The sequence below is a fragment of the Pelodiscus sinensis genome, chromosome 5 (genome assembly GCF_052426305.1).
Source record: "Pelodiscus sinensis isolate ZL-2025 chromosome 5, ASM5242630v1, whole genome shotgun sequence".
Lineage (NCBI taxonomy): Eukaryota > Metazoa > Chordata > Testudines > Trionychidae > Pelodiscus > Pelodiscus sinensis.
Window position 1 is genome coordinate 28,109,604 of NC_143056.1, and position 13,702 is coordinate 28,123,305.

The following is a 13,702-nucleotide window of genomic DNA, read 5'->3' on the forward strand; positions in this document are numbered from 1 at the left end:
TACGGACAGATTCAACTTAAGAACCCCAGGCGTCCCCAAGTCAGCTGCTGCTGAAACTGATCAGCGGCTGATTCCAGGAAGCCCGGGGCAGAGCAACTCTGCCTCGGGCTTCCTGTAGTCAGCGCTGGTCAGTTTCAGCAGCGGCTGACTTGGGGACGCCTGGGGCAGAACAGCTGGGGTGCTGCTGGGTTGCTCCAGTAGCGCCGCTCCTCGGCGCTACTGGACCAACCCAGCAGCACCCCAGCTGCTCTGCCCCAGGCGTCCTGATTCAGCCGCTGCTGAAACTGACCAGCAGTAGCTGAATCAGGACGCCTGGGGCAGAGCAGCTGGGGTGCTGCCGGGTTGGTCCAGTAGCGCCCAGAGCGGCGCTACAGGACCAACCGGCAGCGCCCCAGCTGCTGTACCACAGGCGTCCAGAGAAAAGCCGCGGAGCATGGGGGCAGCGGGACAGCCCAGACGCGCCACGGCTGTCCTGCTGCCCGCGTGCTCCGCGGCTTTGCTCCCCGTCTCCCTGGTCTTCTGGAGACCAGCAGACCAGGGAGACGGGGAGCAAAGCGGAGCAAAGCCTCTGAGGACACCAGCAGCGGGGCAGCTGCGGCACGTCTGGGCTGTCCGCTGCCCGCGTGCTCCCCGGCTTTGCTCCCAGTCTCCCTGGTCTGGGGAGACGTGGAGCAAAGCCGCGGAGCATGCGGGCAGCGGACAGCCCAGGCGCGCCGCGGCTGTCCTGCTGCCGGCGTCCTCAGAGGCTTTGCTTCCTGTCTCCCTGGTCTGCTGATCTCCAGCAGACCAGGGAGACAGGTAGCAAACCCCGTTCGTAACTGCGGATCCGACATAAGTCGGATCCGCATAACTCGGAGACTGCCTGTATATATTTGTGTTAGTCTCTAACGCTGTATCTAGACTACATCCCTCTGTCGACAGAGGGATGTCAATGAGGCACTGTAAAAAATGAGGTTTACAGGATCTTTTGAAAAAGCCTGCCGTTTTTAAAAGAACTGCGTCTAGACCGCGGTTTTACTTTCGAAATGGCGTTTTTTTTTAAAGAGCACCATGACGTGATTATGCAAATGAAGTGTGGGATATTTAAATCCCCGCTTCATTTGCGCTTTCGAAGTGCCTCATTTATGTGTCTCTGTTGACAGAGGGATTTAGTCTAGACACAGCACTAGGTACTACAGAACTACTCTTTTTTTTTTTTTAAGTTACAGACTAACATGGCTACGCCTCTTAACACCTTTAGAGCTGGGTAAAACTTTTTGGCTGATAATAAACAACAATTCTGAAAATGTCAAAATATTTCATTTTGATATTTTTAAATGAAACATTTTGCCTTTTATATTCAAAACAATTTTACATTTTGAATTTTACTTGAAAAATTTAAACTCTTTTTGAAAAACCTCTAATTTGACCTAAATGTGCTTTCTTCGGTACATTTGGTTTGCTGAAAATGTAAAAGAATTTGTGGTTTTGGTAAACCTGAAATGTCTTTTGGGGAGAGAAATTTGGCCATGAAGCTGAAAAATCAGTTATTCACGTCAGTGACATCTGCACAATTGGGCTTCAGATTCAGACAATGGAATCCGTACTGGTGGAGTTCTTTACATGCATGGCAATAGCTAGTGCTCACACCTCCATGCTCATGCTACCTGACCCATTTACAGTGAATCCAGAGTCAGGGAATCTTAAAGGAAAACTGTAGCTCTTAAATTATATACATTTGATCTTAGGAACTATTTGCACATGCATGTTAGACCAGCACTTGACCATTTAGGCTGCATGCAAACATGTTCATAAATTAATATGTTTGAGCTTGCAAAATTGCATGCACCAAAGTTCTTTAGGTACAAGATGTCACATACTATCTGATGGGCCAAGATGATGCCCCTTTGAAACCAGGGCTCAAAGGGCCAAATTCTACACACGGATGATCATGCTTGGAAGTTAGTAGGATCTCCATGCCCTCCAAGTTCAGACTTCAGCCCAAGCCTTTGGAAAAAAGCTTTAGTCTAATTTATGAATTGTAATTGATTCGGTAGCCAGACGCTTTCAACAGTTTTTTCCATTACTTCAGTACAATGAGGTAGAAAATTGCTATTGTGCTGCACACCTATTTATAGAATATTCTTTGATTCCAACCAGCAATTTAGATTGTATTAAATTCTATTTATATTATCCTCTCTCTGAGTGGAAAAATGTTCTAAGAACACACAAAAAAGTCATATTCTCCTGATAGCACCAAGACTGCAGAGCTGTCATGATCTTTAAGCCACAATATAGCTTATTTGCATTGCTGTTACATTTACTATAGCCAAGTATTTCTGGCTGAAAATAAAGCTACTAACTTAATTAATAAAGCCACGAATTAATCATTATACAGTGTTCTTTTGCATAAATTGCAGTGCTCTTAGAATCACAATTTATTGCAACTTAATCCTATAGACACTGGAGTTGATTAAGTCCTCAGAAAAGCACCAGTCTCTCCAAAAAGTGACACTTGCAGATATCTATATAGTGTTCCATTAGACAAAACAATTACCAGCTCTGCTATATACTGGTGCTCTGGGATTACTCAGCATGATCATGTCTAGAACCTGAAATATTTTGTGCATGGTGTATGCATAGATCTCCCATAGTGTAAAGGAGACTTACAAGAGCACTTTGAGAGGAGATACGGTTTAAACACTCAGTTGTACAAATAAATGAAAGGGAGCAAATGGGAATCTGTAAACCAATGAGTTGCACTGAAAAATCTTTCTTGCTGCTTGGGAATCATGGGAATTGCCAGATAATAATTAAGGACTAAAATTAAATAGCAACAGCATTCTTTTCACATTTGATATTTATTTTAGCTGGGTGGAGATATATTTACTTTCACATTTGAAAAACGTTTTGCCAGTACTCCGCTAAATACACCTCTTAGTGAAATCATGCAAGGATTTTGGGTTATAAGTTGTTACATTGTATTCATGGTCATAATGAATTTGGAGACTTTACTGTCCATTAGTTTAGTTGCTATTCTGCAGCTGAAAACCCATTTACCCAATGAAATATAAGGGCTCCTTTTGGGCCTGATGTGGGGAGTCCAGCAAGTTCATCATAGTTCTCGGCTCATTGACATGCTCTGAGCTCTTAAAATTCACTGTATTAATCCAGATGTGCATGCTTGGCTGTTCCCTGAAATCTGCCTGCTTAGAAAAGCCCATAGATAACTTCTCACAGTTACTGTGATTCATTCAGAAACCAGTTTTAATATCTCTACATATTTAACTGATATTCAATAAGCTTGATTATATCTAACCATGACTAACCATGCTTATTTTTTTAATCACTGGACTTTGAGTTACACAGACATGCCATTTCTTTATTCATTTTGGTTTTGTACAATATATAACACAAATCCAATTTGTTTTAAACAATTACAGTTTTCCCAAAATATCAAATATAATTTAATAATCTAGCATATAGTCTGTTTTATACATTTTTATTAAATTCCTTGGTCTGTCTAATTGAAAACCAGACCATGTGTTTTTGGAAGAGTTATCATCATCCCCTGAAGAATAAGGTTTATCAGGAATATGTCAACACAGCTGGTAGCCTAAATGGCACCACTATAATTAAAATACTATTCACAAGCAAACCTTTGTTATCCAAACTACTTTAGCAATTGCTAGGTACTGACTAGTAATGGAAATTGTAGGCTCTCTCACGTACAGGATTCTGTTATACCACTGAGGAGGCTAAGCTGTGTTGGGGAAGATACAAGCACCCCAATGGAGGCGGCAGGAGGAATTATGCCTTCAAAAGGCATAATGGATCCTAGGTTCTATACCACAGGAACATAGAAATTACTGCTCTGGATCAAATTTGAGGGTCATTTTTTCCCATATCCTCTTTTTGGCAGAGGCACCATGTACTCCAGAAATCTCTGCTTAAAGCCTAATAATTAAGATAAATTCTGATTCCTGAAGCATATTTATCACTTTTTATATCACTTCCAAAATTTGTGTTAGCATTAATTATGATGAATCTTGATATTCTTTATCTATCTAAATGCCCAGTCCCTCTTTGAATCATGCTGAATTTTAGCCTCGGAAGCCGCAAGTGGTAGTGAGTTCCAAGTCTCAACACATGCTGTATGAAAAGGTATGACTTAACAGTTTTAAATGTGACAAATTTAATTTTTATTGAATGTCCCCTTGTTCTTGTATTACATGACCAAGAGAACAAAAGCTCTTGATCTACTTCCACTAAACTGTTGGTTTGTATTCATTTATCATATCCCCTCTGATTTTTCTCCTTTCCACTGTGACTTTTTTCCCAATTTTTTCGATGTATCCTGACATATGAGTTCTTCTGTGCCCTTGGTCATTCCCATCACCCTTCTCTGAACCCTCTCTAATGTTAATTTTTCACCCACTGGTAAGCTAAAAGCTGACCTTTTCTTCCTGGCTTGATGACTTAGCAGTGTGTTGGCTGTCTCTTGCTTTGTTTACTGCTGTCCTCCCTTCTCTGCTCCCATAACTGTCCCCTCCAGTCTCTCCATAGTTCAGCTGTTAAACTTGTCTTCCTCCCCTGTCAATCGCTGCCACTCTTTGAATATTTCCTACCATGCGTTGTTTCAGTGGTTCCTCCTGACCTTCACCCCTTGCACAATTCTGCTAAACCCTACATCTCGGATCTAGTGTCTTAGCCTATTTCTGTGCCAACAAATCCTACCTCACTGACCTTTTCATTACTGACTCATTCCTTCTCCCTGTCTATTTCCATGCCACCCCACACGTAGAACAGCCTCCCAATCCCAGAGTTCTGCATCCTCCCCCTTTCCTCGTTCAGATCCCTCTTACAGATTCACTTCTGCTACAAGGTCCGCAAGCACCACCCATGTTAGAATTTTATTCTCATACTTGTTTAAGTTATTCTGATCTCAATGAATGATCTCTGGATCTCCCGGTACATTTTGTCCTCTCTCTAATCTGCCTTCACACTGGAGCATTTGTGTCTTACACAGATCAGAGTGCACTTAACTAATAATAACCACTGTGCCATTTGTATTACAAACAGTCCGCCCAGGTCCCTTCATTCCGATCCCATTTAAGCAGGCACTCATGAAGAGCTGTAGAAAGTTACCATTTAACCAGAAAAGGGCCACCATTTCAAATTCAGCTGTGTTATCCCAGCATTGTCCCAGTCTATGTAAGCACTACCATGTGCTCAGAAGTCTGAGTCTGCATGCCCTGGAAGTCCCCCTGGGGTGTTTGAATGTCACAGTTACACATCATAAATAGCTGGGGTATTTTTCAAACAGAAAAAGTTCACTTTTGACAAACTGATCTAGCAAACCATTTATCATCTTTAGCAAACCATTTATTTTGGCCCTTTTGTTCGCTAGAAAAATGAACACAAACCATTTCGGAAAAATAAGAGAGAACATTGAAGGAAAGTTGCCAGAGGAGGATGCAAACTGGCCCCAGCCCTACCTGCCATAACCAGTTGTTTTTTTGGCCTGGAGCTGACATCTTCCTCCATCTAGAATTCTTACTTGAAGGGTTTATTTTTTAGAACAGAAGGCCCCAAAAAATCTAAATGTCTCCTTTGTCAGTTCCAATAAGAGTAAAACACCACAGATTTGGTTCTCGTTGCATATATGTGTGTTCATGTACTGTGCAAGGATAGCCTAGCTATTGCTGCCATAAGAGGGAGTATAATAATTGTGATGTGTAAAGAAAGATGACATAACATTCCACATCAGTGTAATTTTTAGTTGCAGCTTTAAAAGGAATTTGGTTTTAAAATGCAGTAAGGGAAATTTAAAGATCTATTTGAATAAGTTTTCAGTATTTTCTTCTGTTCAGGCCTGATCCCGTGAGGTGCTGAGCTTCTTCAAATCCTATTGACTTTCACCTTCCCATTCAGCACCACACCAAATCAGGCCCTTTAAAGATATGTCTACATTGCAACTAGGAACAAGCCTCCCAGCTGGAGTAGATAGAATCATAGAACACTAGAACTGGAAGGGACCTCGAGAGGTCATCGAGTCCAGTCCCCTGCCCTCATGGCAGGACCAAGCACTGTCTAGATAGATCCACAGTAGCCTGGCTTGAGCTTGGCACACAATAAAAAGAGCAATGTGGACATTGCTGCTCAGGCAGCTGCTCGGATTCTCAAGCCTCCCTGATTCACTGGGTCTGAGGCCAGGTGCATAGCACAGTTCTCCCCCAGAGAGATAACATCTGCACTGCTATTTTTAGTATGCTAGCTCAAGTCCCACTTGTGCGTCTGTCTACCCAGGCTGAGAGGCTGCTGTGTAGACATAGCCCAAGAGTTTTACCTGAGAGTTATAGATTGAGCATTTTGTGTTTCTAAAGCTATTTAGATGCTCCATCATTTATTCTTATGTTTGAATTTCATGTCTCCGGGTCATATTGCATGAGTATTTGACTGGAAGTCCAAAATGAATTTTGACTTGGCTGAGGAACTTACCAAGTGGTTCTGGTACAAAGCTGCTGGGCTAACTGGCTGTCATAATTTCTATTTGTATTGTTTTCTATTAGCGTGTGATCTCTTTAGTTTCTTAGATAATTCCAAGGGAATAGTTTCCATCTGAAAAAAATCACAGCTATATTTCCAGAAGTTAACTTTCTCCCCATTTGTTTACTTGGATGCACTGGACCTACATGAAACATTTGCAGGAGTAATAATGTGCGTGTGAAAATTCTCTGACATCACCTTTCGTAAAACTTAGTCTCATTCGCATTAAAAAGTGATACTGAGAATGGAAGTTGCATTATTGTTCATCAGGAGGCACAAATGTTTTGCAGAAAACCTATCTTCAGTTGGTTGTGTTAAGCCCAATTGAGTTCAGAGAGCTACGTCATAAGGAGTTTGTGGACATTTTTCATCTCACTTACACTCCGTCTCTTTTACTTTCATTCTCCCCTACCTCCCTCCACGCACACATCCACACCCATGCCTTTGTTTAATTGTAGGAAGAAAGTGTATGGTAATTTGCTGAGTCTTGGAAGGGTGCATTGATACCCAATGTATATTGCCAAAATTGAAAGCATAGCTAAGGGATTTGCCTTTGCATTCAATGTATTTTCCCAAAACATAAAAAAAGAACAACTTGGCTTTGTGGAATTTCATTTAATTAGGCTGTAAATGTTGAGGTATTTTTTTCATTAAAAGATCTACAAATATGTAAATATATTTTACACTTGCTGTTAGAGATTAACTGGAAGCCAATGTCTGAGCATTCTTGAACATTAGAGAAGCTGTTGACATCTGTACCTCAATCTGGATCCAACTTTCACGATTGGCGCCTGGGTTTATAAAAGGCAGACAAGATCCCTAATTCTGAACACAACTGAACTGTAGGACAGCTCACAATCCAAGTCCAGATTCAAATCTCAATCATTGTAAGGGACTTGATCAGAACTCCAGATCTGCATGCTTTGCCATATGGAAGTGTTTGAAACCCAGACTTGAAACCAGGCCCCAGTTTTGCAGCTAAAGTCTACTTGTAAATGTTAATATTCAAGTAGAAGACAAGTATAAGAGGCACTTAGAGCATGAACATCTCCCATCTGGTAGCTATAATAATGTTGGAGTTAATAACTGTTTATGCCTGTGTTATGTGTAACATTTACGAGAGAGAGTGTGTGTGTGTGTGTGTGTGAGTGTGTGTGTGTGTGTGAGAGAGAGAGAGAGAGAATTAAATAACTGCATAGCTGACATTTTTTGTTGTGTGAACACAAGTAGTCATATTGCAGGGACCATTTCCACTTTTGTCATGTACCTTATGATTTTTACATACATTTGCGATAAATTAGGCTTTCTGCTAAGGTAAACAATACTGGAGCCAAACAGCTGTCTCTATACATGTGCAAGTTATCACAGTTGATATCAAGTCCAAGACAGACTCCTTGTCTTGGACCTTTCCTTAACCTTTCTGGTTTGATTCAGGGAAACATGGACCAGTCTATTTTCTTATTAAAACTGTGGTCTTTTGAAATGTCATGCTAATTTTTTACATCCTTTACTCTTACTCACATTTGATGCGGGAAGACTGTAACAATAGTATTTTTTGTAAACTGACTGCTACTTGCTTTGTGTGTGGAAATAATATATATTTATTCTACTGAATTCCATATAGTTTTGAAACTCTTGTCTTTAAAAATATCCTCTTACATTCCAGACAGATCTCAAGAAGCTGTCAGCTTCTCGGTGCTGCCTGTGTATGACAGTGTATAAAATTATAATTTCAATAACAAGAGCCTGGCTTTGTTTCTTAGACTTAATTCATCTGTAGTGTCCATCATATGTGGAAGGATGAATCTGGCCCATTCAGAATCCATGACTATAGTGAAATACCATGTCCTAAAAAACCCTGCTTGGAAATTATAGGCGACTCCATAATGGGACCATAAGCCATTTGGGGTCTAATTCTATTATCCTTATTCAAACTTTCCAGTATGTTACTCCGCAAGTAGCTCCATTAATTTCATTAAGTCTGTTAAGAGTAAGGTAACATGCCAGTTGAATGAGAGATAGAATGAGTCCCTTTCTTAATGAATGTCTCTGGCCTTTAAAGTAGAGAGGTGAGTTATGTTTTGAGCATTTCTGGAAAAAAATATGTTCTGTTGTGCATTGTGGATTGTTCTTAAATATTCTCAATGTATTCTGTTGTTGGAAATCAGCTGAAGTCCCATGCTCAGATGCGATAATAGAAATCTAAAGGAAAATGTTCCAGAAATATTCAAAAGTGTCCTCTATTTTTTTAAAAAGTGCTGACACACCCTGGCTCCCATTAAACTAAGTGAGAACTCTGGGCTCTCAGCATCTCTGAAAACGAGGCTTTAGGTTGTTATATGATTCACAGTGTATTGTAGAGAGGAGATTTTGCTATTTCCTAGAAAATACTTCCAGAACTTGATTCTAAGCGTACATCTCCCCGTACAGCCTGGGCTGGTCCTGCAGGACTTCACTGGAGATTCAGCACCTGGCAAGATCAGGTCCCAGTGTTTTGAAACATTTGATGACCAATAAAATATGAGGTGGTTTTCCTGTCTGCAATAAAGATAAAGAGACTGGAAATTTATCGCTCACAATTCTTGCCATGTGACTGTTTTGTGATGCTTGTCATTTATTATCAATGAAGTACTATGTTTTATGTTGAAGTGCGCTGTAAAACCGGAATATTTTACTGCACATCTTTTTTTTAAAGGGGAAAATAATTGTATGTGTTGCTGTTGTAATGCAGTAAATAAATATATTTTCTTTTTAAGGGCTTCTCAGTTATACTGGGGCGATTCTGTGTTTTCTTTGCTCTGCTTGATTCTTTCCATCCATATGTTTGTGCTGTCCTAGGAAAACTGAGGAACAAGGTAGGAATGACTAATATCTGTTCGTGCTTGTTACCTCCTTTCCTCTCATCTTAGCACACAAACGATTGTGCTCAACACAGCTAATTGATCCTAAATTCATAACACTTATTAGAAAATGTCAACTTTTCTTTAAGACCATCAAACCAAATGTACTAAAAAATTATATCCCTGCAATAGATATCTACAGAAAGAGCATAAACTATAGAACCTTGTTGAGTTTCAACAGGACTCTTCTCTAAGGGTCCCAGATGGTGACTCCTGCTCATTGTTCCAAGGAGAAGAAACAACACACGCAATATACTTGGAAATAGGGGAATTCCTTCTCAATCTAATCCTGTGTAAGAAACAAGCATTATTATATTAGGTTTATGCTTTAGATTGAACCTCCCTGGTCTGGCACCCTTGGGACCTGAGTGGTCCCGGACCAGAGAATTTGCCAGACCAAGGGAGGTCAATGCACCAGGGTCTCCATGTTTCCTCATGGCCACTTGCTGCCGCCTGGGGCTCTGCTCTCCCTATGGGGTAGTGGGGCTCTGCTACCCCTCTCCTGCCACAGCTCTGCTGTCACCCAGGGCTTGGCTGGACTCTGCACTCTGCCCGGTGGCCCTGCTACCGCCAGGGACTCTAGTTTAGCAATGTTCCTTGTCCTGCAGGGTCACCCCAACAATGCCAGACCAGGGGTGTTGCTGGACTAGGGAAATCCAAATTAGGGAGTGTCAACCTGTATGCTCTTCACTCCTGTTTCTCTTACCATTGTGGTATGTGTGGACCCAGAAATACTATTAGTAACCAAATAATTGCCAATTTATTTCTGAATTCTAACAAGACCAAGTTCACCAGAAGCATCAAAGTTGAAGAACTCTAAAGAGGAATTTTTTTCTGGAGGTAAGGGGCCCCCACTCTGTGTACTTTTCCTAAAGGTCTTGTGTTGGGATGAACTTTTGAGATGTCTCTGATTTTCCTGATGCTACTTATCTCGGTGATCTGTACATAGGGCTTTGTGACCCCTTTGTGTTCTCCAAAATATATAAGGACTACAAGATTATTAGAGAGAAGATAGAAAATTGTACTTGTGCACGTTTAAACTCTTCAGCATAGCAGAGCAGTGGTCATGAAGAGAACTGTGATTGCTAATCTATGAGATGCCAGCAACAGTAGAGGGAAGGCCATGCAAGCATAGAGACTGCTCTGTGACCTTATGACAGTCAGGCAGGCTATGGTGACCTATAGATTATATCAGCATGTAATACTGGCTGCTGAAATCAATATGCAAATGATGTTACAACTCTTATGAACAGCTTTTCTCTGTGCAATATAATGCCCCTTACGAGTTTTCAATGAAGGGGGCCACCAACAGGAGTTGTGTAACCAACCCCCTTGGAGCCCCTTTCATGGCTATCGGCCTATGTTAGGCCAGTTTTTCTGAACCAGCCAGATAATAGTGGGGAGCCTTTTACTGTGTTGCTGATATTATACTGAATGCAAGGAATTTACTTCCAGGAGGGAGGAGAGAGTTGTGCATGAGATTTTCGCGGGCTTGAAAAGAAAAACACCTTTTTAAGGGTGAGTGAGTAGTAGACTGGCCAAGTTCAGGCTGCAGTGGAGTTTGCAGATGATCAGTGAGAGTTGACGCAGTCAATGAGAATTACTGTAAATGGTTTTAGAAGCCACTAGAGTATCCTAGGCAGTTATAAATATATAGGCTGGATATTATTTAAGAAATTCCTGTTTTAGACAGTTGCCCACTTCAAGAGAACAAAAGCTGTTGTGTAGGTCATAACACTGAAAGGTGGCAAGTTCAGTAAGGATCTGACCCACTTATTTTTATTTAAGTGGTGTAAATGGGTATTACTTCATTAAAATTAATGGAGCTTGGCTGATTTATAGCAGCTGAGGATGTGGCTCATAGTCAATAGGGATCTTTCAAAATGGTAAAAAAAAAAGTTGTAGTTCTTCTTTGTCAAATACCTGAGCTCTAGAATGTAACTCTGCAAAGTCCTTGCCAGTATAATGATGTAATTTTGGATTTGAGCTCTCGTGACATAGTTAGCTAATACTAAGGGAAAAAAGAACCATCATTATAAACCTATTAAATTAGAAAAAATGGCACAAGATTACAGAATGATAAATATTTAATGAAATGAAAACCAACAGTGGGGAGGCACAAGGGAATGGTTTTTAAGGCGTATTCACTCTGTGGAAATTACCTTGCGGTAATACCAGTGCTATGTGTAGGAGGTGAGTGTTGCATCCCGCAGAGATTAGACACAGAGGGGGTATTTTTCTAAGTTAATATTTCAAGCTTTCTGAATTCCATTTCTTGACATTTCTTGAATGCAGCCTTAGCTTCCAATTGCAGAAAAACACTTTGATAAACATACACTGCTGGAGCAAATGAAACTGAAGTCTCATCCGGTTTTACCGTAGCATTCATGGTATTAGTAAGGATTGTAATATAATCCTCTTCAATGAATAACCCTAACAGATGTTATCAGGGTTGCACTGTACTAGCAGTGGACCTCTTGATAGAACTCCCTCAGCGGAAGTTCATAAATTGTTCTAATGGGCTGCTTGATTTGTCTTGCTGGTTGAGCATTGTGGAAGAGAGGTGGTTAACAGGGTCCTTAAAATAAGCGTTATTCCCATCTGGCATTCATTACAATGCTGTTAAATATTTCATGCTTTTCATGTTACAAACAAATAAAAGCAGAACTACTCTTTTGGTTTAATTCCTTGATTGGCACTGCGGGTGAATAAGCTGTATATTTTAACTACAAGTCTTGCTGTGGCTCCTCTAGGGGGTTAAGAGGAAGATAGAGCAGAGCTTCATGAACTATTGAGGTGGGATTTTTATTGCACTTTAGATATAGAAAATGATATACAAAAATCCAGATGATGAATATACTGTTCCATCAGCTGGGATTTCTTCACTTGCACAAAGATAACTTGATGAAGTGCAAACAGAGACGGGGAGCAGACGGTGACTGCTAGTCAGCTATTATACAGAGCTGTCTTGCTGTAATAGCTGGTACACTCAATAGCTATTACTGACATTTTGCCCATTCATAGCACTTCCATCAGAGGATCTCAAAGCACTTTGCCCTTATTGCCTCTTTAAACTTCACAATGTCCCTGTGCAGTAAGTATGTGTTGTCACTCCAATTTTACAGAACAGGGAACTTTACCATTGGGAAGTGGTGAAACCCAGCATTTTCAACCTGAGATACCTGAATCCAGGTATCTTTACTTTACACACCTACAGTAAAGTGTTCTTATTGGCTATGTGGGTGCTTGGTGCCCTCTGAAAATCAGGTTACTTTTTTGAGTGCTACCAGCCATAAGCCTGCAATGATTTCCTCAGAGGTGGGACCCTGCAGAGTGCCTTTGGATTTCAAAGGAGGCTCTGTAGAGGCAAAGCAGTACACTTGCATGGAGTGGATCAGGGCCTAAATTTGGATGCATGAACCTAACGTTAGACACCCAATTTTGAAAAAATTTGCCTAAGTGGCCTGCCTAACGTTTGCTTCAAGTCTAAAGCTGATTTCAAGATCAAATCCAATTCTCTTACTCCTGTTCTTTAGTCACTGTGCCATACAACCCTTTCTTTGAAACTCTGTAAAGTGTCTTGTTCAGTCTTTCTCAGCACTTAACTAGAGCAAGCATCCCACAAGGCCTGCCCTCAAAAGAGGTACAGTGTGGATGTAGAGATATACATAAATTGGGTCAAATTTCATCCCTCGGATAAACCCACAGAAGCCTTGGAGTTACAGCAGGAATGAACTTCTCTCCCACCCTCTCCCCATGGCGTAATGCATCAGAGATCGTTCCTGACTGCTTATCATCAGACTGAATTTGTAAGCAGGGGTGGGTGTTAAACAAGAACAAAGAATGCTGATGATAGGCTATAAAAAGACAAATCTTTCACTAGGAGCCTGGCTTATGCTAATCAGGACACATTCACAGCATCTTACATATTTTATTTAATATAGAATAATACAAACATTAGGTGACCCTTAGAGTCCCTTCTAGCCTTATCTAACCCCCGCCAAGATGAAGGATTTGTTGTGTTTAAAGTCTAAACCATCCCACCTCCTTTTGAAAACCTCCTTTAAGGAGCTTCCACAACCTCCCTATGCAGTCTATTCCATTGTCCTAATATCAGATATATTTGCAGTTTCGATAGCACCTTACATCAAAGCATCTTAAATCACTTTGCAGATTTTAACAAATAAGTCTCAACGCATCTTTATGCCATGAAATCTCCTCATCAACCATTGAAACGCAGACACTTCTGGAGTGGAACACTGTAGTTATTTAGC